General features: G+C 38.5%; 1 pseudogene; it reads right to left on the reverse strand.

Annotated features, from left to right (window-relative positions):
- Window positions 1-1,814: 1,814 nt before the first annotated feature.
- Window positions 1,815-10,287, reverse strand: LOC130216923 (elongation factor 1-alpha 2-like; annotated as a pseudogene).
- Between the last annotated feature and the right edge of the window lie 11,062 nt (window positions 10,288-21,349).

The following is a 21,349-nucleotide window of genomic DNA, read 5'->3' on the forward strand; positions in this document are numbered from 1 at the left end:
TAATATAAAGGAAATGGATGAGTTATAAAAAAATTCACCCCCTCACAGTTGTCATGGTGGGTAATATTAGCTATATGAACCAAATCGTTCTTTGTACCAGGCTGTAAACACCTTTTTTTCTGCTGTAAAGTTGGTCATTCTAACAGTGGGCTCAATTGCAATTTGCTCTATTATGGAGCCAGGACTATTATTGGCTTCCCGAGGGAGAGCGGGAGGGTGCCGCTTGATTCAGATCAGTAATGAGGAGTGATGAGATGTTCTAAATGCAGCTAACGTTAATATTCTACATTTGATTAAATAAAATGTAGTACAAGCATTTTGAATTAAGCCCATTTATAAAATAAAGTGTAAATGCTTAATAATAATTGCAAATAAGCAATGTTTTAAATAAACCTTACTCTTTTTTGACGCAAAAATAAAACCAAGACTACTTTCACATTACTCTCCTTAAAAAGTAACAGATTTAGCTCCTTTTCTTAATGTGAATGCATTGAGTTAAGTTGTGTACGGGAAGTTCATCACACCGTTCTGTGCCAGAGCAGAAGCACCTAACAATGGCCACTTGTACTGTGTGCGTGAACTGTGTATCTACAGTGTTCAAGACCTAAAGTAAAAGTTATACGGAAAAGACGATCATGTTGTCTTGGTTCATTCCTCCCACGCATCCACGCAAGCCAATTTAGCCAAAGCAAAACTGAAACTAGAACACATGACACTATCTAAATAAAACATTGCATTTAATGCTGAAAAAAGGTCAACCAGATTAACATATCATACCGCTTTCACAATAGCCTACTCATTTATTTCATTACCTAGGCTATATGTCCTTCACCACCAGCAAATCAGAGTATTAAACTGGACAGCACTTTAGTTTTGTTTTCAGAGTTGCTGCCTCAGTAAATCAAATTTAGTCAAACAAAGCATACAGCTCAGACTTTCACCTTCTGAGAAAAGGTGATAAATAAGTTTACTTCAGCACGTGCTAAGCAAATAAACACTTAACATATTTTCATTGTCAATTTGTTAGTTTCTACCTTAAAGAAAAAATAAACTCATAAGAATGAATAAACCAGCAGGCTGAACACATTGTAAAACATCTGAAATGTTGTTTTGATCACTCTTAAATACCTTAACCATTTCAGTATTTTTGTTATTAGATTAATAATTACCTCCAGATCTGTCATGAGTATCTGTGCTCCCCGTCTCACACCTTCCAATGACACCACGCGAACATTGCGTGTCGGCATCATCTTCCGAGGCGCCGGTAAGTTTTTTTTCTTAAATATAAAGAGTCAGTCTTTGCCAGTTAATCAGCAAGTGATGATTTTGTTCTCTGGCTCATTGGATGGAAACGCTGCTTTATCCGCATTCGCATTTTTAAATGGAAACGTTGGTAATGATACCTGTAACTTTAAAAAAAAAAAAAAAAATAGCATTGATTTGTTTTAGCTCATTAAAAGTAAATAGTTTGTATGTAATATCAGTATAGTGTGTTATTTCAGATGCAGACATAATCTATATAAACAGCCACTTATTTATGTCCATCCCAAAATTCTTGCACCATTCATCCGATGACCCTAATAATAAAACCCAGAGTAAAAAGGCATTTTTTTTCCGAAGGCTATGTTTTCCTAATAAAGATCTAACATCTAATTAAATTGGTCTTTCCCTCAGAAACAATAAAAACCACATTCAATTTATAAACTCGTAGTTTTCTCACAGGTTTCAGCAGCAAGGGTCTGAAAGGAGACAAATGGTGCTTTGGATCGAACAGCCTTTCATCATCAGTGCTCATTTATAAATCATACAAAATGTCAGCAGTTTGCTTTCCACTTTATTTTAATGGTCAAAGTGCAGTTTTCTTCTGTCAACTCCACACACGCGCACACACTCAACAATACCAGCTACATTCATTAAACAGATGCCGTGCAAACATCCATGCAATGTGTGTATGCAACGTCTGCTATTAAAAGTGAATATACAGTGCACCCAGTCAAAATGTCAGTTTTTTAATATTATCCTTCAGTCCATTAAACTCCAGTTGGTTTGAGCATATATTTCAAGCACACAGGGAAGGAACTGACTGAGCATGCCCAGATGAGAGAGGCATGTAAGCTGGGATGGGGCCTGAGGTGAATATCTTGGAGATTCAGATTCATTTGCTAGATTTTTGAGCTTTCTGAGCTGATTTGGTCACTCTCCCACTGCCGCCGATCTTCTTCTCCACGCTTTTGATGACACCGACTGCAACGGTTTGTCTCATATCTCGGACAGCAAAACGTCCTATAGGAAACACACATAAATACATTTGGCATTTATGAAAACTGCTCAATAAAAGCCTAAGAGCGAGCTTTCTGAAATGTTAAACCCAATCAGAATCATCTGTCAGGATATGCCTTACAGAAACAGGACTTTCTTGATGAAAACTAATTAGATTTTATATGAAAGAGTAATGAGAACAAGATGCAATAAAATGATATGTGGTAGTATGACAGCGGGTCAAACATGATGAAAAAGCAAAATTAAACAGTCCTACTAAGCAGTTTCATTGAATTAGTAATTAAGAGGAATATAAAAAAGTGCAGGCTCACATCTCTGATGAGTCCGACCTTTAACCTGACAATGACTGCAGTAAAAATATTAATCGTAAGACCGAGTGACCAACGGAAATGTAAGCCTGAGACACCAATTAGAGATTATCATGGCAAACATAACTATGGGTTGCCTGGTTCTTGTAATTTGAGAAGAACAAACATGAATCATCATGTCTTTTTATAAAGCCTCTGCTAATGTTTTAGAGGGCATAAATATCTTCCTAAAAATTAAGTAACTAATTAGCAAAGCTTTGAACAAGGTTTTATTATATCTACTTTTGATTAAGTGTAAGCTTGACACAAATTGCTATGGCCACTTTAAGTGATTTTTATAATTTTTTTGATGATTTATTCTCTTCCTTTTAATGGCCTTTTTGTACCTGTTATATGCATCAGTTAAGTTAATTTCTATGTTAACGAAACCAAATTTTAAAAAAGCATACAACCAAAATAAAATCAAAACACAAAATCAAGAAAAACAAGGCATAAGAAGAAACAAGGCCAAACTGTGAAAGCAAACAAGTCAGACAAACAAATCATAAAAAAGCAAGGTGAAAGAAAACACAAACTTAAAATAGGGTAAAACATTAAAAAAGCTAAGTGAAAAATTCAAGTTACAGGGCAACAAAAAATTGAAAGTAAGAAAAAAAATACAAAAGTAAAAAAAAAAAAAAACTGAAAACAAAACAGAAAATAGGATTTAAACAAAGGAAAGCAAATCCAAGCTAAAAGGAAACCAGCACATTTAAAAAAACACTAAACCTAAAGGAGAGCAAAACAAACTAAAGAAAATAAAGCAAAGCATAAGAGCAAATCAAAGTAAAGGAAAGCAAATTATTCAAGTTAAACAAAAGGCAGTAAAAAGTTCATATAAGAGAATAATTTAAATGAAAAACACAAAACAAAGAAGAAACCTGATAAATAAGATATACACTCATTGGCCACTTTATTAGGTACATCTGTCCGACTGCTCATTAACGCAAATTTCTAATCAGCCAATCACATGGTAGCAACTCAATGCATTTAGGCATGTAGACATGGTCAAGACGATCTGCTGCAGTTCAAACCGAGCATCAGAATGGGGAAGAAAGGTGATTTAAGTGACTTTGAACGTGGCATGGTTGTTGATGCCAGATGGGCTGGTCTGAGTATTTCAGAAACTGCTGATCTACTGGGATTTTCACGTTCAACCATCGCTAGGGTTTACAGAAAATGGTCCAAAAAGGGAAAGTATCCAGTGAGTGGCAGTTCTGTGGGCACAAATGCCTTGTTGATGTCAGAGGCCAGAGGAGAATGGCCAGACTGGTTCCAGCTAATAGAAAGGCAACAGTAACTCAATTAATCACTTGTTACAATCAAGTTATGCAGAAGAGCATCTCTGAACGCACAACACGTCCAACCACATCGGGTGCCCTTCCTGTCAGCTGAAACTAAGGCAAAATTGGACAATAGAAGATTGGAAAAACGTTGCCTGGTTTCATGAGTCTCTCTGCTTCGACATTCAGATGGTAGGGTCAGAATTTAGCATCAACAAAATGAAAGCATAGATCCATCCTGCTTTGAATCAACGGTTCAGACTAGTGGTGGTGTAATTGAGTGGGGGATATTTTCTTGGCACACTTTGGGCCCATTAGTGTCAATTGAGCAATAGCCACGTTTCCACTATCACGCCTAAAGCGAGCGAGCCAGGGCCAGTTGCATTTCCACAGTCACTTCCGGGGCCTGATTGGGCCAAAGTGGGGCTTCCTCGGGGCCAGCGGCTGACCTTTTTCGGCCTGCCGAATACCTTGAGCCAAAGAGGGCCAGCTGGGGCTTTGGGGCGGAGTTAAAGGTTAGGCGGAGTCTGGTAAAGATGGCATGTCGCCATTACACTAGTTTTCTGATCGCAAACGAATACATGCGTTAAACAAATAAATAATTAAATAAATAAGGGTAAGAAAAACATGTTTTTGGTCAGTTTAAGATAGGCTATTCCATAAAACACCTTATAGGATAGGGGGCTTTTTGCTTATGATCGCCCTTATGTTTCCCTTTTAAATGTAATAAAATAATAAAGTAGTTTAAAATTTGCATAAAATAATAAAGTAGTTTTAATTTAATAAGTTATGTTACTTTGCTGCCTACTTTATATTTCAATAACGTATATTAATCTTTACACCAATTTAAAGCCACAGCAGCAAGTAAAGGTTGTCGAGAGTTTATTGTCAAGTATAAAAGGTGTGTTGTACATGCACATTTAGATGCCTGTATGTGAGTGTGAGGCCGGGCAATTGATGCCGGTTTTTCTTTCTCTCTTTCTTTCGGAGATAATACAAAATAAGAATACAATAGAAAGACATAAAAATTTACAAATTACATGTCCACTTTTGTAGGCTCAACACAATAGTGTCATATCAAGATAAAATAGCCTAAGCTATATTGATATAATTTAAAGAATTACAAATATCAAAAATAAAAATACAAAATACAAATACAAAAATCACATTAAATAAATAAACCAATATAAAACAAACAAAAGCTGTAACAATTGAGGTATATACAATACAAACAAATAAACAGTTTCAAGCCATTTTAAACTCTAATTTTACAGAAGCCTATCTGAAAAAAAGATTTTATAAATAACTTCATTTAATTTAATAAAAATATAAATAACTGAGGAGTTTTGAAATATTTTTTATAAAGTATTTGGATACGATGATAATAATCAAATCGTGCAAACAGAGCATTTTTGGGTGAGTGAAACCAGATACTAGGCTACCTTCTTTTCTGTCATCCAGTCCTGCTCAGTGCTGCTTTTCAAGTGGATTGGGAAAAAACTGCACGAAAAATAATGTGTTCTATGTCCTCAAACAAACGTTTATGTTTTTATTTGACGTGGTAAAATTAAAAATGAAATAGTAAATGTAGAGCTTTATTAGTGGATAGCTGCTGAGCACAATGAAATGTAGGCTATAGCCCATGTTTTATTACTTGCTATTATGTCCTGAAACACTTAACACATTGCTTTACTTAAGATAACCGAATAATATGCAACATCCTTAAAGGGCACCTATGATGAAAAATCTACTTTTCAAGCTGTTTGGACAGACATATGTGCATGTATGGTGTATAGACCGTCATATTGGGGTGATGTAAACACACCCAGTCCTTTTTTTTCCATTTTAGCAACATAAAAACGGCGAACCAATTGGAGCGGTTTTCAGATCGACCGCAACTTTACGTAGGAGTGCGGCCCCCCTGCCCACCAAATTGATTGACAGCTGCGGGTATTAACATGTCTTGGTAGTGTATAATCATATAAACAAGACCAGACGTGCGCAAAGCAACCGGGAATAAAAGGTGTGTTCAGTTTGCTAGGATCATCAATCATCATCAAATGTGATCAAGAGTAAGTTTCTCATGTTTAAAATGTTTTAAAACAGTGCACGTGTGTAATAAATTACAGCGATTTAGCTTAGCTTTACTTCATCAGCACAGCCGCGTCTCATAACAATTATAAAGTAAGACGCTTCAATCCCGGTTTGTGGACGTTAAATCAGGTTTATTTAGTACATTAATATAACAGATATCCATACAGCAGTGGATATTAACCTGTATCATGTCACATTTGCGTGCAAAACTAAACGGGCGCTCTGTCTGTCTGTGTGTGTGTGTGTGTGTGTCTACTGCGTGTGTGTGTGCGTGTGCATCTGTGTGTGCGTGTGCGCGCAGGAACTTTGTGTGACTCTACAATGCAACTGCACAATAAATACTCATTGGTAAAGTTCTTACTGTAGTATTTCTCACAAACGCAACGTGAGATCTGCTTCCTTTAAGTCTGTCTGTTGTCTGATGCAGCCAAGGGAGGAAATTAAGGCATGCAGAAATGTACGTAGAAACAGTGTGCAGGGAGGACTAGCTTTAAAGGAGCAGTACACCAAAACCACCACCAGTGAAAAAATTATAAATAGGAATTTAATAAAAGGTATAATAAAAAAATCTGATGGGTGCTTTGAGCTGAAACTTTACAGAAACATTCTGGAGACGCAAAACACTTATATTAAATCAGAAAAAAGAGCCTAGGTGCTCTTTAAATAAAGGGGAATTACCTATTAATCGTCATATAGCCCGGGGAAAATGTATATATCTTAGGTCTCTCCGGAGCATTTGGGCTGAATGTTTGACAATGTCTATCAAAATAAGGATATTATAAAATACATTTCATACCGAGTTATTACCGGAGAATTTCTGTGATTTATATTATGGATGGTGCGCTGGGTCACCCCTTCGTTTGTGGCGAGACCACTCGATGCACGATGCCAACTGTCATTGTGAAAGTAAACAAATATAATGAATTAAAATACACAGGCCTGTGCGCATAGACATAAAATGTAATGCTGTACAGTAACATGTCATTTGTTTGTTTCGGTTGTTTTCATTTTAATCATTTCGTGATGATGCGATGGTGTGCTTTATCTGCCTGATTCCCGCTGAACTGGGCGGGTTGTGTGACGTTTGCTTTGGGGGACGTTCTGGGGGCGGTGTTTGCGTGACGCGCTGTGAGCTACTGCAAGCTGCGATCAAAGGTGATTCTATGCTCTGTGCTACTAACCTTACAGTGGAAACGTGTCATGATTTCGGCCTCACTGCTCAACCTCCCGGCACAATAAAAGGCCTGGCTCGCACTGGCCCGATAGTGAAATGCGGCTATTGTGTCAATGCCACAGCCTACCTGACTATTGTTGCTGACCATGTCCATCACAGTGTACCCATCTTCTGATAGCTAGTTCCAGCAGGATAATGTGCCATGTCATAAAGCGCGAATCATCTCAGATGGGTTTCTTGAACATGACAATGAGTTCACTGTACTCAAACGGCCTCCACAGTCACCAGATCTCAATCCAATAGAGCACCTTCGGGATGTGGTAGAACGGGAGATTCTGAGCTGACAAATCTGCAGCAACTGCGTGATGCTATCATGTCAATATGGACCAAAATCTCTGAGGAATATTTCCAGTCCCTTGTTGAATCTATGAGTATTAAGTATTAAGGCAGTTAGGGTCGTAAGGTGTACCTAATAAAGTGGCCGGTGAGAGTAGGTAAGCAAAAAAGGCAACAAAAATTTAAAGCAAAGTTAAAAAGAAAAGTAAGCAAAATAAAAAAACCACAAAAGAAAATCTATGTGAAAATAACCAAACAAATTTATTTATGAAAGATGGACACTACCCAGTGGAGGATACTGAGAAAAGCTCTCCACACACATTGGTTTTCCAGGGATCATGTCCACAATGGCGGCATCTCCAGACTTTAGGCTTTTGGGGTTGTCTTCCAGCTTTTTGCCTGAGCGGCGATCAATCTTCTCCTTGAGTTCAGCAAACTTGCAGGCGATATGAGCGGTGTGACAGTCTATGACAGGAGAGTAACCTGCGCTGATCTGTCCAGGGTGATTCAAAATGATGACCTGATGACAAACAAAACATAAAACATAAATCCTGATAGAGGTTGATATAAGATAATCCAACAAGCTAGCTGTCCCACCTGTGCTGTAAACCCTGCTTCCTGAGGCGGGTCTGACTTACTGTCCCCACAAACATTACCTCTTCGGATGTCTTTAACGGACACATTCTTTACATTAAAGCCCACATTGTCTCCTGGAAGAGCTTCACTTAGGGACTCATGATGCATCTCCACTGATTTAACTTCTGTAGTGATGTTGACTGGGGCAAAGGTCACCACCATACTGGGCCGCAGGACCCCTGTCTCCACTCTGCCCACTGGCACAGTCCCTATTCCTTTTTTGTGAACAATTTTATTTATTAATGAAGTCAGTCCAATATAGAGAATATATAACATATTATATTATTGCAGCAATTGCCAAAAAATACAAATCAAAAATCTCTGTTTACTTGGTAGACTCTTAATCAGAGTATGGTCTTAATCATGTTATAATATTGGTGTCCATGTAAACATACTCAGTGTTTCTCAAACACGTTCCTGGAGGACCACCAGCTCTGGACATTTTCCATGTCTCCTTAACCAAAGACAAACACAGATCATCAGCTTATTAGCAGAGACCGAAAGACCTGTAATGAATGTGACAGACAACGAGATATCCAAAAATTGAGTGTTGGTGGTCCTCCAGAAACGTGGTTGAGAAACACTGATCTAAAATATCTTAGTTTGTGTTCAGAATAAACAAAGGCCAAACGATATGAGGGTAATTAATAACAGAATACATTTTTTGGGTGAACTACTCCTTTAAATAAATTTAAATGTTGTTTTTTCTGATTTCAATGGGTCAATCTCACCTCCAATCTTGTAGACATCTTGTAGGGGAAGACGTAAGGGTTTATCTGTGGGCCGTGTTGGCATGATGGTATCGAGAGCTTCCAATAGAGTAACGCCACCAGCATGGTGCTCCTTCCTGTCCAGCTTCCAGCCTTTAAACCATGGCATCTGCATAGCACAAGTAAGATGATAGTATTAATTAAAACTGCCAACTCTTTAATTGGAAAGTGGTAATTGTGTGAGGTCACTGCAAAAATCAAACAGACAAACCCCAAGGAGACTCACATTGGAAGATGGTTCCAGCATGTTGTCGCCATGCCAGCCTGAAATGGGGACGAAGGGTACAGAAGCTGGACTATAACCAATCTTTTTGATGTAGGCGCTCACTTCTTGACGATCTCATCATAGCGTTTCTCACTGTAGGAAGGCTCGGTGGAGTCCATCTTGTTGATGGCTACGATCAGTTGCTTGACGCCAAGTGTGTAGGCCAGCAGGGCGTGTTCCCTTGTTTGGCCATTTTTGGAAATGCCTGCCTCAAATTCACCCACTCCAGCTGCCACAATTAAAACAGCACAATCCGCCTGGGAGATAAAGGAGGAGAGCCATATTGTCTACCTACAAATGAAAATGCTGTTCTAAAGCCATGTGCCGTCATTGTTTTTTCTTGGAATTTTTAAGGATTTTGACAATATATAAGGATGTTATGGTTGCTCTATACTATGGGTGTCCAACCATGTTCATGGAGATCTACCTTCCTGCAAAGTTTAGTTGCAACCTTGATCAAACACACCTGTCTTTAATTACCAAGTGCTCCTTCAGATCCTTCTTAGTGAGGGTGGACTCCGACCTGAAGGGATACAGACATAGGAATGAGCCCTTCTGAACTGAGTGCACTGTGTAACACCACAGTTTCTTGCTCAAAGGTGCCATCAGAAAGTGTCCATTAGTTGTATTTTTCAAACTCCTTCGATCCAAAGGGCCCTTCGAAGTGGCCAGTTTATATGACTTTATTTGGAATAACACTTCAATATGGCAGCCATGATTATTTTACTCTGAAGTGCCCTCCAGAGGGCAATATATCTCATTTGGAATGCACCGTTAGTTTAGTTGTGTTAGATCAAGGTTGGAGCTAAAGTCTACAAGAAGGTAGATCTCCAGGAAAAGGGTTGAGCACACCTGCTCTATACCAATATTCCACGCACAAGTTTTTGTAAATTTTTATATTACGTTTTTTAAAAGTCATTACCTGAGATGTCCCAGTGATCATGTTTTTGATGAAGTCTCTGTGTCCTGGAGCATCTATTATGGTTATGTAGTACTTGGTGGTCTCAAACTTCCAGAGTGAGATGTCTATGGTGATTCCTCTCTCCCGCTCAGCCTTCAACTTGTCCAGGACCCAGGCATACTTAAAAGAACCTTTTCCCATCTGCCGAAACAAAATTGTGTCAGTGCATACAGAAAATGCCTTAAAGGGATAGTTCACCCAAAATAAAGGTGCTAGATTCATAGGTAAAAGTAAGGCAAGAGCAAATCTATGCCCTTGATTTCCAGGACTGGGCATACCCAGAACTTCTAGCAGATTTGTTTTCAATTGGTTATTCTATCTCTATAAAAGTGCAATGAGAACTTCAGGCTTTTCATACTGTGCTTTATCTCACTTTTAGACTTAAGCAGAGGAACATCTCACACAGGACTATAGAAGAGGGCTAGCACCTCTTTCTACCAGGGTTATAAAACACTGATTTTGGAGGGTAATTCCACACTGTAGTGCCAGATATGTAAAGTGTGGAACAAATGCAGTGAAAAATTTGCTAATATAGAACTCTGAGCTGGTAATTGGAAGAGAGAGAGAGAGAGGAGAGAGAGGAGAGGAGAGAGGAGAGAGAGAGAGAGCGGATGCCTTGTCTTTAACACAAAAGCGTGCAGGTACTCCGGGGATAGCGAGTGGGACCGTGATGGGTTGGGCGGTGGTTCAACAAGTTAGCTGCTTGAGTCCGCTGGGAGAAAGAGAGAGACATAGAGGTTAGCGTGGAGTCATTTGGAGAAATGAAGCTCACACTTGATTGTTCCGATGCTGCTATATCTGTGTCCCTTGATGACTCCCAGCTGTGGTTGATCTGCTGTGATGAGAAGGAAGCTGGGATGAATTTGGGACCATGACGACATTGCATCAGTATACTCCCACAGAGTGTCCAAAAAGTTTGAATGTTTAAAACTTGCGAGTTCATTCTGATTGAGAATGTGCAAATCCTCTTTCACGTACGACTCTCCCTGGTTACGTGTGTGTGTATTTGAGACTGTCCTGGCAGAAGCAGGCAAACTCGTACCTTTCAGCCAATCAGATGAGAGCTGTATTCGAGGTCACCCGCTCTGCGCTCCATATGCGCAGACTGTTTCTCTCCAGCATGGCGAACGGAGAAAAAGATGAGCAGGCTTCAAGCTAGAACTATTAAATTCCCTGACCTTCACTGACTAAAAACCTAATTAACATTATATCTAATAAACGTAAACAGGCTACTGTTGTGCTTTAGTAATTTGTAGAATCTAAATATAGTATTAAAGGGCACATAGGTTACCCCTTTTTTCATATTTAATATAAGTCTTTTGTGTCCTCAGAATGTGTCTGTAAAGTTTTAGCTCAAAACACCCATCAGATTATTTATTATAGCTGTTTGAAGTGTCTATATTATAGCTGAAAAAAAAAGTTGTTGCTGTTTATTTGTACTGGCTAGTCCTCCCCGCCCCCGTTCCCACGTGCCTGTCAGCAATCGCCGCCCTCGGCTGCCTCAGGAAGCAGATCTCACGTAACGTGTGTGAGAAATACTACAGTGAGAACTTTAACAATCAGTATTTGATGCATTTTTTTGTGGGAGTTGCAACAATGAGTCACACACAATGTCATTACAAAGTTCACGCACACACACAGCGAGGACACACACACATAGCGCAGACACATTCATGCACACATACAGCGAGGACACACACACATAGCACAGACACACACACACACACGCACATAGCGCAGACACACACACAGAGAGAGAGAGACAGCGCGTTAAGCTTTGCACTCGTTTTGCACGCATATGTGAAATGATACTGGTAATCTCCACTGCTGTATGGATATCTGTTATGTTAATGTACAAAATAAACCTTATTTAACGTCCACAAACCGGGATTGAAGCGTCTTCTTTAATAATTGTTCTGACATGGGGCTGTGCTGATTAAGTGAATCTGAAGTGAATCGCTGTAATTCATTACACACGTGCACTGTTTTCAAACATTTTAAACTTGTAAAACTCATTCTTGATCACATTTGATGATGATTGATGATCCTAGCGAACTGAACAGACCTTTTATTCCCAGTTGCTTTGTGCTTGTCCTCTCTTGTTGATATGATTATACACGTGACTACCGGACATGTTAATGCGCGCAGCTGTCAATCAATATTGGCGGGCGGGGGGACCGCACTCCTACGTAAAGTTGAGGTTGATCTGAAAACCGCTCCAATTGGTCCACCGTTTTTATGTTGTTAAATTTGAAAAAAAAGGACTGGGTGTGTTTATTTTACCCCAATCGGTCTTTGTCAGGTGACGTCACCCTCGTAAACACCGAATTGCATTATGGGACATAGTCGCCATTTGTGTTGTATGCGAGTTAACGTGAGCTGTTGTACGGGTTTAGCGTCTTTCGCAGAGTAAATACAGTGTTACGTTCTTGTTGTGTTAAGGGCTGTAAGTATTATCAAATCACGCGATCGAAAAGGTAAACAAATTATCACGACAACAGATATATTAAATTTCCCACTCAGAAGAAATGATATTGCCAGACTGTAGCGGTGCATCGGGTGCCTTGGCCTGCTGCATTGAGATGCAAAATATATCTTTTGCTGGCATATCACCGTTTATGCTCTCGACATTTTCACAAAGGTAAGTGCGTAAGAGTATTTAAGTAACTTTACAACTGTCATTGCTTGAGCTTCAATTAATTATTTTAATTCAATGTAACACTTTAGTTTTTGGCGTAGAACTGTATTTAAATCTTTGGATTTAAGATTGTAAAGTAATTGATTGTTAAAATATTGTAAAATATTTTAAATCTTAGTTACAACTTACATTTGCTGATCTATTCACCCCCTTTCAAAAAGTACATTTTTGACTGTCCTTTTTCTAAAACAAAATACGTTTTTGTTGAAAACATTACATGAAATATTTTAAACTTTCAGACTGTAGCTTCATAAAACTTCAGTTGAAAAAAAATAATAATAATAATATATATATATATATATATATATATATATAATATATATATATATATACTGTATATAGATATATATATATATATATATATATATATATATATATATATATATATATATAAATATATATATAATATATGATGACAATGGATGACTAAATTATCAGTAAATGTTCTTTCTGGGAGTTAACGTTTTAAAAGTTCAAAATTCAGTTTAGGTTTCTTATGCTCAAACCAACACAATCTCACGGCAATTCATAACTTTTTGATTTAGTGGCTAATTCGTATGAATTCGTACGATCTAATTAGTTTTTCATGTGTTTTTAAAATCGTACAATTTCGTACTAATGAACTCGTACGAATTCATACGAATTAGCCACTAAACTGACAAAACGTTAAAATACGTTTTCTCGTGAGATCAGGCTGGCTCAAACATGTCATATTTCCATAAGCATGTAGCATTATAGTACATTTGTTTATATTTCTTTACTTTTTACTTTTTATGTGTAATATTTTGTTGTATACACATTTCTAACTTTGTCATTGCCAGCCTGCAACCTGCATGTGAGATGATGGAGACTGACCCAGACTGCGCGCCATCTCTACATCTGGGCCACACAGAAACTACACAGACAGACACTGCACACTCTGCAAGATAAACTAAGAGGAAAGAAAACCAACACTGCAGTCAGATGAAGATGTGGATGAACAACATGCAGGGGAGACAAGTGAGGTTGAAGATGGTGAGAGACACTGATGAGGAGACACACAACACTAAGGAGGTAGCCGAGACAAACTGAGTGTGAATTGTATTTGGAAAGATGTGTAGAAGTAAACCACCTGTTGGAGGAGAACTGACAGCTGCTGTGTAAACTTGAATACAGGATGTCTGATGGATTTTGTGACAAGAATGATGCTCAAGTACCAACAGTAAAAAAAAAACACAAAATCTTAATAACAAGCACTGACCCATCAACATGATACTGCCTCGTGAAGGTGAAGATGTCACATTACAGCATAGGATTGTAACTGTCTGTTGTGCTCAACAAACCAATGTCCAATTGTAGTGTAGAAGAGCTGTAGTTGTCAATAAGAGTTAAAAGCCCAAGTCTATAAATGCATTCTGTGCTTAATTGATAAATTCTTTGCAAATTCCTTCACATTTGTGTAGCTTTGTTTATTTCACTGTGTGTAATGAGTGTGTTTTGCTGATGTCTCATCCTGTCTTATGTAAACAATATGATGCATTCCTCCAGAAATTAATTTTCCCTCAGTGCCTGAATAAAAATATAATTCGATAAATGTAAATAAATGGAGGATGACTTAAAATTTGTTATTAACTCATTAATTGTTTTTCACAATGACAAAACTGGTACATCAAACCCAAACACAAGGTAAGCAGTTATTACTTGAACTAAATAATCCTTTAAAGAACTGAGACGAGTGCTTTTGCTCAAAGTTAAACATTAGATCAATCAGTAGTTTGAACTGAATGGATATTTCACCCACAAATTTAAAGTGACTTACTGTTTACTTGCCATCAAGTGGTTTTAAACCTTTATGAGGTTATTTTTTCTCTTTACACTAATAAAGATATGACGAAGGCTGAATATCTGTAACCACTGACTCCATAGTAGGAAAACCAACAAATACAATGGAAGTCAATGGTTACAGGTTTTCAGCTTTTATCATAATATCTGTATTTGTGTTCAACATATCTTAATATTTGGGTGTATTCATTTTATTTAATGTTTTTGTTGTTCTCTGTGCACTCAATGTATTTGACTAAATAAAATTATAATAGTATTTTCATGTTTTAGATGTAACTAATGAAATAAAAAGAAAAACTCCAATAAATAAATAAAAATACTGTGGTTTAATGGTGTTTAAACTAAAACAACGTATATTAAGACATTGATGATATACAGTATGATATGTCAGCAATAGACCTTTTTCACAGCGGAATTGAATACCGGAAGCGCCTCCGAAGCAATGTTTAGCGTATTCCGGTTTCGCTAACAGTCGCAGAAACATGACAGCCTCAGGACATTGGATGACATTTTCACTGTTAACTTTGCCTTAATTTGGACAAGAACAGGTTGTTTGCTTGGTTAATAAACTGATGTAGCTTAAATAAATCAGCATTTAAAAGGAATTTGTGCAGAAAATGTGTCTTACACGAAGCGTTTGCAACGTTAGGTTACACAGTAAGGTGCGCAGCCAACAGCATAAGATCTGCTAACTCAAGCCATTCGTTAGCAAAAATAACTATTTAACATCCAGCAGGATTAGTTTTATGTTAGTAGTTGTCTGTAAGCTGTGCTAACCCCCTCCCTTTGTATTCAGGGTCAGATACGAGCGAGTTGCTATCGGTCAATGCGAAAGAACGAGGAGTCCATAATGACAGGTTGCTTAATGCTCGTAAGGTTTACTCAAGTCTGGAAACATAATTTAGCTCCAACTCACTGGAAAAAATAAAGATATTTGTTGTGTGTTTGAATACGATTCTATTAAAGCACTTCAGTTTTCCACTAATTACTAAATTTTAAAGCAAATATCTTCAAAACAGTCCGTCTGTAGCGTATAGGGTGTTTCTGAATCTTCAGGTTAAAGTTAGTTCATGTTCCAGTTCATTTTGCTCATCTGCTTTGAATGTTTTTATTATTTATTTAAAGAACAGCAAATAACATTTTACAACACAAAAAAATATACATGCCAGGGGGTAATTAAATAAAATACAAATATACAAAATGTACATATGTAATAATTAAATAAATACATTATAGAGGTCAGAATTTTTTTAAGTGGGTAGGCTACCTTGTTTAAAGAGTCTCTGATGCTGGTAATATACAAGCATATTTCAGTGATCAATACCTTAAAATTTGGTTGCTTATTAGTAAATTAGACAGTAACGCCAAAAAGTACATTTTCCCACAATGATAAAAGAGGTTTGAACACTGAAAATTGTTAATAATCTTTTGCACCTCTTCCTTTTGACTGAGTATGTACAATACCAAAAGTGTAAAACCGTCTCCTCGTATTCATTACAAAAATACAATTTACATCAATTCCACTTTTAATTTTTTGTAAATAATGTTTTGCTGGATAAAATCTGTGGAGAAGTTTATAGGATATTTCTTTAATCTTGTTTCTAACCTGATATTTCTATGGTAACAGCCACACTTTTTTTTTTTCAGCAAATCAAGTCACCCTTTAATAAAGACATCCAATAAAACTTTAAGTAACAGTACTGATTTCTTTTTGGAAAAGAGTTTGAAAATCTCTATTATTACTCTTGGTGTTTACTGTAAAACAAGTTTTGCCAACATAAGATTTAGTAAAATCAAAAGATGATGGTCTTGATTAATACCACTAAATAACATATGGGTCTCTAAAGGAATTGAACCAATAACAGTTAAAAACTTGCAGGGTTATTGAGATACTGTGATGAGAAAGGAATTCATTGTAAGAAAAGTATACCATCTTTATTATAAAACTGACTAACCAAATTAATTTTGTTGTAAAAAAATTGCATTTGTTTTAGTTGTCTATTATTCCAATGTGGGGGAAAATTATGCTTATATATTAATGACCTTGATAGGAGCACTTGTGTGTGGAGGCAGATAACTTAACTGGAATTTTGTCTATATTATAATTTCACATTAAAATAAAACTAAGACCACCAATACTTGATAAAACATAATGATCTCCGCTATGAAGTGCATACTGCACACCCAGTACTCACCCATGATTTCCTCTGTCCTTTGTCTTTTCGTGGAAATTGAGGTAAGGATGTTGTTTTCTTTAAGCTGGAGCAGCCGGGAACGCTGCAATAACAGTGACGAGACGACTCTGCTATTCTATCATACTCTGTTCCATTGGAACCGGATGTTGTGAAACGCCGTTTCGCTTACCGGAACCAGGAAGCGTGAAAAAGGCCTATGGGTAGGCGGCAGCGCACTCCGTTGGTTTGCAGTTAATTCAAACAGATCTATATCCTGAATGTAAGACAGTTTATCAAAATGACAATCCCTGGCATCTTTGTTTAGTTTATTGCGGCCCCGTGTTCTCTCGATTTTCTTGTGCTTCTCCAGCTTTTTTTTTCTGGCAAGTATCTCTCTTGTGTTATGTGTCTCTCAAGTTGTCATCTCTTCTTCATCTTTGGTGTTTAACGGCGGTTGGCATCCAACTTTAATGGTGCATTACCGCCCCCTTCTGTACTGGAGTGTGGACTGGATTTGGACAGAGAATTACTGTACCCTGTTATTTTGTATTCACCTCTTCACCCATTTCTTCTTTTAACTCTTTTAATACCTTAACTATACATATACACTCTATGTCCTATTTGCTAAACCAGTGACCTTTAAGAAATATAATAACTGTGACTTAATGTCTTTTGATGTTTTTCCTAATATATCCTTTAATGTGCACCATTGAAACCCCATTTCCCTTAATTTTTTTTTAACATTTTCCTTTCCTTGTCATATTTTTTACACTCAAGCCCCACATGTTCCACAGATTCAATAATATTACAATATTCGCACCTTCCAGATATGTGTTTACCTATCGCATGCAAGTACTTGTTTAAACTACAATGTCCAATTCTCATCCTAGTTATAATTTCTTCTTTTCGATTTCTTTCAATAGCCCTCCTTACCCCAACCTTCTATTGAATACTATATAAATGTCTTCCTTTCTTCTTTTCATCCCAACTTTTCTGCCATTTTTCCATAATTTTTTCCCAAATCATTGTTTTAGCTTTTGCTTTACTTAATTTTATGTAAACTTCTACTTCTGTCCTGATACTGGCTTGCTTTGCTAAATTATCCACCATTTCATTTCCTTCAATCCCTACATGTGCTGGTACCCATGTAAATATTATCTTTATCCCGAACTGGCAAATTCATGTGTAGCATTCAAGTACCTTATACACTAGGTCTTGTCTTGATTGCGATTCAAATGTTTTTAAACTTTTTAGAACAGCTCTGGAATCTGTACATATTACTACCTTATCCGGTCTGGATTCTTCAATCCACTGTAGGGCCAGCCATACACCCACAATTTCTACTGTAAATACCGTTAATTTATTATTTAATCTTTTCTGCACACTAATTCCTAATTCTGGTATTCCAAATGCCACCCCAGTCTGTCCGTTTTGAGGGTTCTTTGACCCATCCGTGTAAATAGATAAATATCCCAATTATTCCTCCTTCAAATATTTAGAACTACTCCACATATATTACTCTCCTCTCTTGCTTTTATGTGACTGTTTAATATTGTCAAATCTACCGATGGTTGTTCAAGAAACCATAAAGGCCTGGCTGGCATCGGAACTGTTGGACTAAATTCCATTTCCTGTAATCCCATTTCATTCCCTATTTCTTCACACACCCATGTGAGGGAGCCGTAGGTGAAGACATGGAGGCTGATTGAATCCAAACGCTGGAGGTTTATTAAGTAAACAGCAAACATCAAACAAAGGCAGAATTGTAATCCTAACCAGGCAAGTCAAGCAAACAAAGAGGCAGTCCGAAAAAAGCAAACAAGGCAGAGTCCAAAATCCAAAAAGCAGTAGTCAAAAGGCAGGCAAAAAGGTCATAACACAATAGCAAACACAACAGTAGGAAAACGCTTGGTAAGGCAGTGGAACTGGCAATACTTCGCAAAGAACAGTCATAAACAGTGTGCTTATATATGGTGGCTACCAGGAGTACCACCGAGGAAGTACCCAGTCAATATTCGGGAGAGAGCTCCCTCAGGTGGACGGATGAATGATAATTGCCACATTCGTTACAGAATCCCCCCCTCTATGAACACCTCCTGGTGTTCTTCTCATAGGTCTACCCCTTGGACATGGTGCAGGGCGATCAGGATGTTGTTGGTGAAATTCTTGTATCAGTGACGGGTCCAGTATATCCTTGGAGACCACCCAAGATCTCTCCTCAGGTCCATAGCCCTCCCAGTCCACCAGATATTGCAACTGTCCCCTTCTACGGCGGGAGTCTAGGATCTCATTAACTGAGTAAGCAGGTGTGCCATCAATCTCCAAAGGTGGAGGAGGCTCAGGACTCGAGGGGCCGGTGTCAGATGCAGGGTGGACCTGTTTCAGGAGGGAGACATGAAAGGAAGAGATATACGATAGTTAGCAGGAAGCTCCAAACGGTATGTAACTTCATTAATTCGTTTAAGAATTTTAAAAGGTCCAACATACCTTGGCGTGAGCTTCCTGCATGTAGGCGTAGACGGAGATCTCGGGTGGCAAGCCAGACTCTCTGGCCAGGTTGATAGTTGGGGTGGGGATGTCTCCTGCGATCTGCTTGAATCCGCCTGAGCACGATTGCTCTCTGAAGCCTCACATGAGCGCTGTCCCAAACCTGTTCACTACGCTTAATCCGTCATCCACCGATGGCACCATTGAAGGTTCTCCTGACCATGGGAACATGGAGGTTGGTAGCCTAATACACACTGAAAAGGGGTGAGACCTGTGGATTAGGGGTGAGGGAATTCTGAGCATATTCTGCCCAAGGGAGGAATTCCTCCATTTATTCTGTTCTCTGCTGCAGTAAGACCTGAGATAACGACCTATTTCCTGATTGACTCTTTCTACTTGACCATTTGACTCTGGATGGGTAGCCCAAAGTAAACTGACATTAATGTCCAGGTGTTTACAAAAGGCTCTCCACACCTTGAATGTGAATTGGGGACCCCGGTCAGACACTATGTCCTCCGGGATTCCAAAGGGTACGGAAGACATGTTGAAAGAGTTCTATAGCCGTTTCCATGGCAGTGGGGTAGTCATTTCAATGGAATCAATCTGCACGCCTTTGAGAATCTGTCTACAATCACCAGAATAGTTGTGAAACCATTGGATGGAGGCAAGTCTGTAATAAAGTCAATAGACAGATGTGACCAGGGACGGTGTGGAATGGGCAGGGGTTGTAGTAGGCCGGTGGGAAGTTCACGATGGGGTCTTGGTTTGGGCACAAATAGTACAAGATTTGACAAAGTTGGTGACGTCCTTGTTCATGGAAGGCCACCAGAATGCATTCCTTACTAGAGTCATGGTTCGATAAATTCCTGGTGTCCTGAGCCTATTGAGGTATGTACCCATTGGAGAGTGCGATTCCTGAGGGTTAGAGAACATATTGACGGTTAGGTGGCATTCAGGTGGGGTTGGTTCATTTTGTTGTGCTCGCTGTATTTCCTCCATGAGGTCCCAACTTATTTGAGCAATAACTACTGTTGATGGAAGGATAGGAACGTTGGGTTGATGGTTTGAATCAGTCTCATATTTGCGAGAGAGAGAATCTGCTTTGAGATTTTTACTGCCTGGACGGTAAGTGACAGAGAAATTGAAGCGTGTGAAAAACCAATGACCAACGGGCCCTGCCTGGGATTAATTCTTTTGGCTCCCTTGATATATTCTAGATTCTTATGATCAGTAATAATCTGGAATGGGTGGACGGCTCCCTCGAGCCAGTGGCGCCACTCTTCCAATGCTGCCTTCATTGAAAGAAGTTCTTTGTTACCCACATCATAATTCTTTCTGCGTTGTCAGTTTTCGTTAGAGGAATGCACATGGGTGTAGTTTGCCAGGACTGCCATGTCGTTGAGAGAGTATGGCCCCTATTCCACAGTCCGAAGCATCCACTTCTACAACAAAAGGTAATTCGGGGTCAGGATGTTTTAGAATGGGTGCTGTGGTAAAGCTAGTTTTAAGGTTTTCAAAAGCCTTGACAGCAGATGGAGTCCACACCAGTTTACCCGGTTTGCCTTTAAGGAGGGAAATAAGGGGACCGGCAATGGAACTATAGTTTCAAATGAACCGGCGATAAAAGTTGGCAAATCCAACAAATCGTTGGAGTTCCTTTACTGTCTTTGGAAGAGGCCATTCTGTGACAGCTTGGATTTTTGATTTGTCCATCTCCACTCCCTTATGACTAACAATGTACCCCAGAAACGAAGTTTTATAGACGTGGAACTCACATTTTTCAAGCTTGGCGTAGAGTTGGTGAAGTTGTAGGCATGTGAGGACTGTCTTGACATCCTTGATGTGTTGATCCAGATTGGGAGAGTAGATCAGGATGTCATCAATATAGGGTGATGACACATTTATTCAACAGATCATGGAAAATCTCATTAATAAATGATTGGAATACCTCTGGTGAGTTAGCTAGTCCATACGGCATAACAAGATATTCGTAGTGCCCCCTAGTGGTCAGGAAGGCTGTTTT

This window comes from Danio aesculapii, chromosome 23 (assembly GCF_903798145.1).
Source record: "Danio aesculapii chromosome 23, fDanAes4.1, whole genome shotgun sequence".
In the NCBI taxonomy this organism is placed as follows: Eukaryota; Metazoa; Chordata; class Actinopteri; order Cypriniformes; family Danionidae; genus Danio; species Danio aesculapii.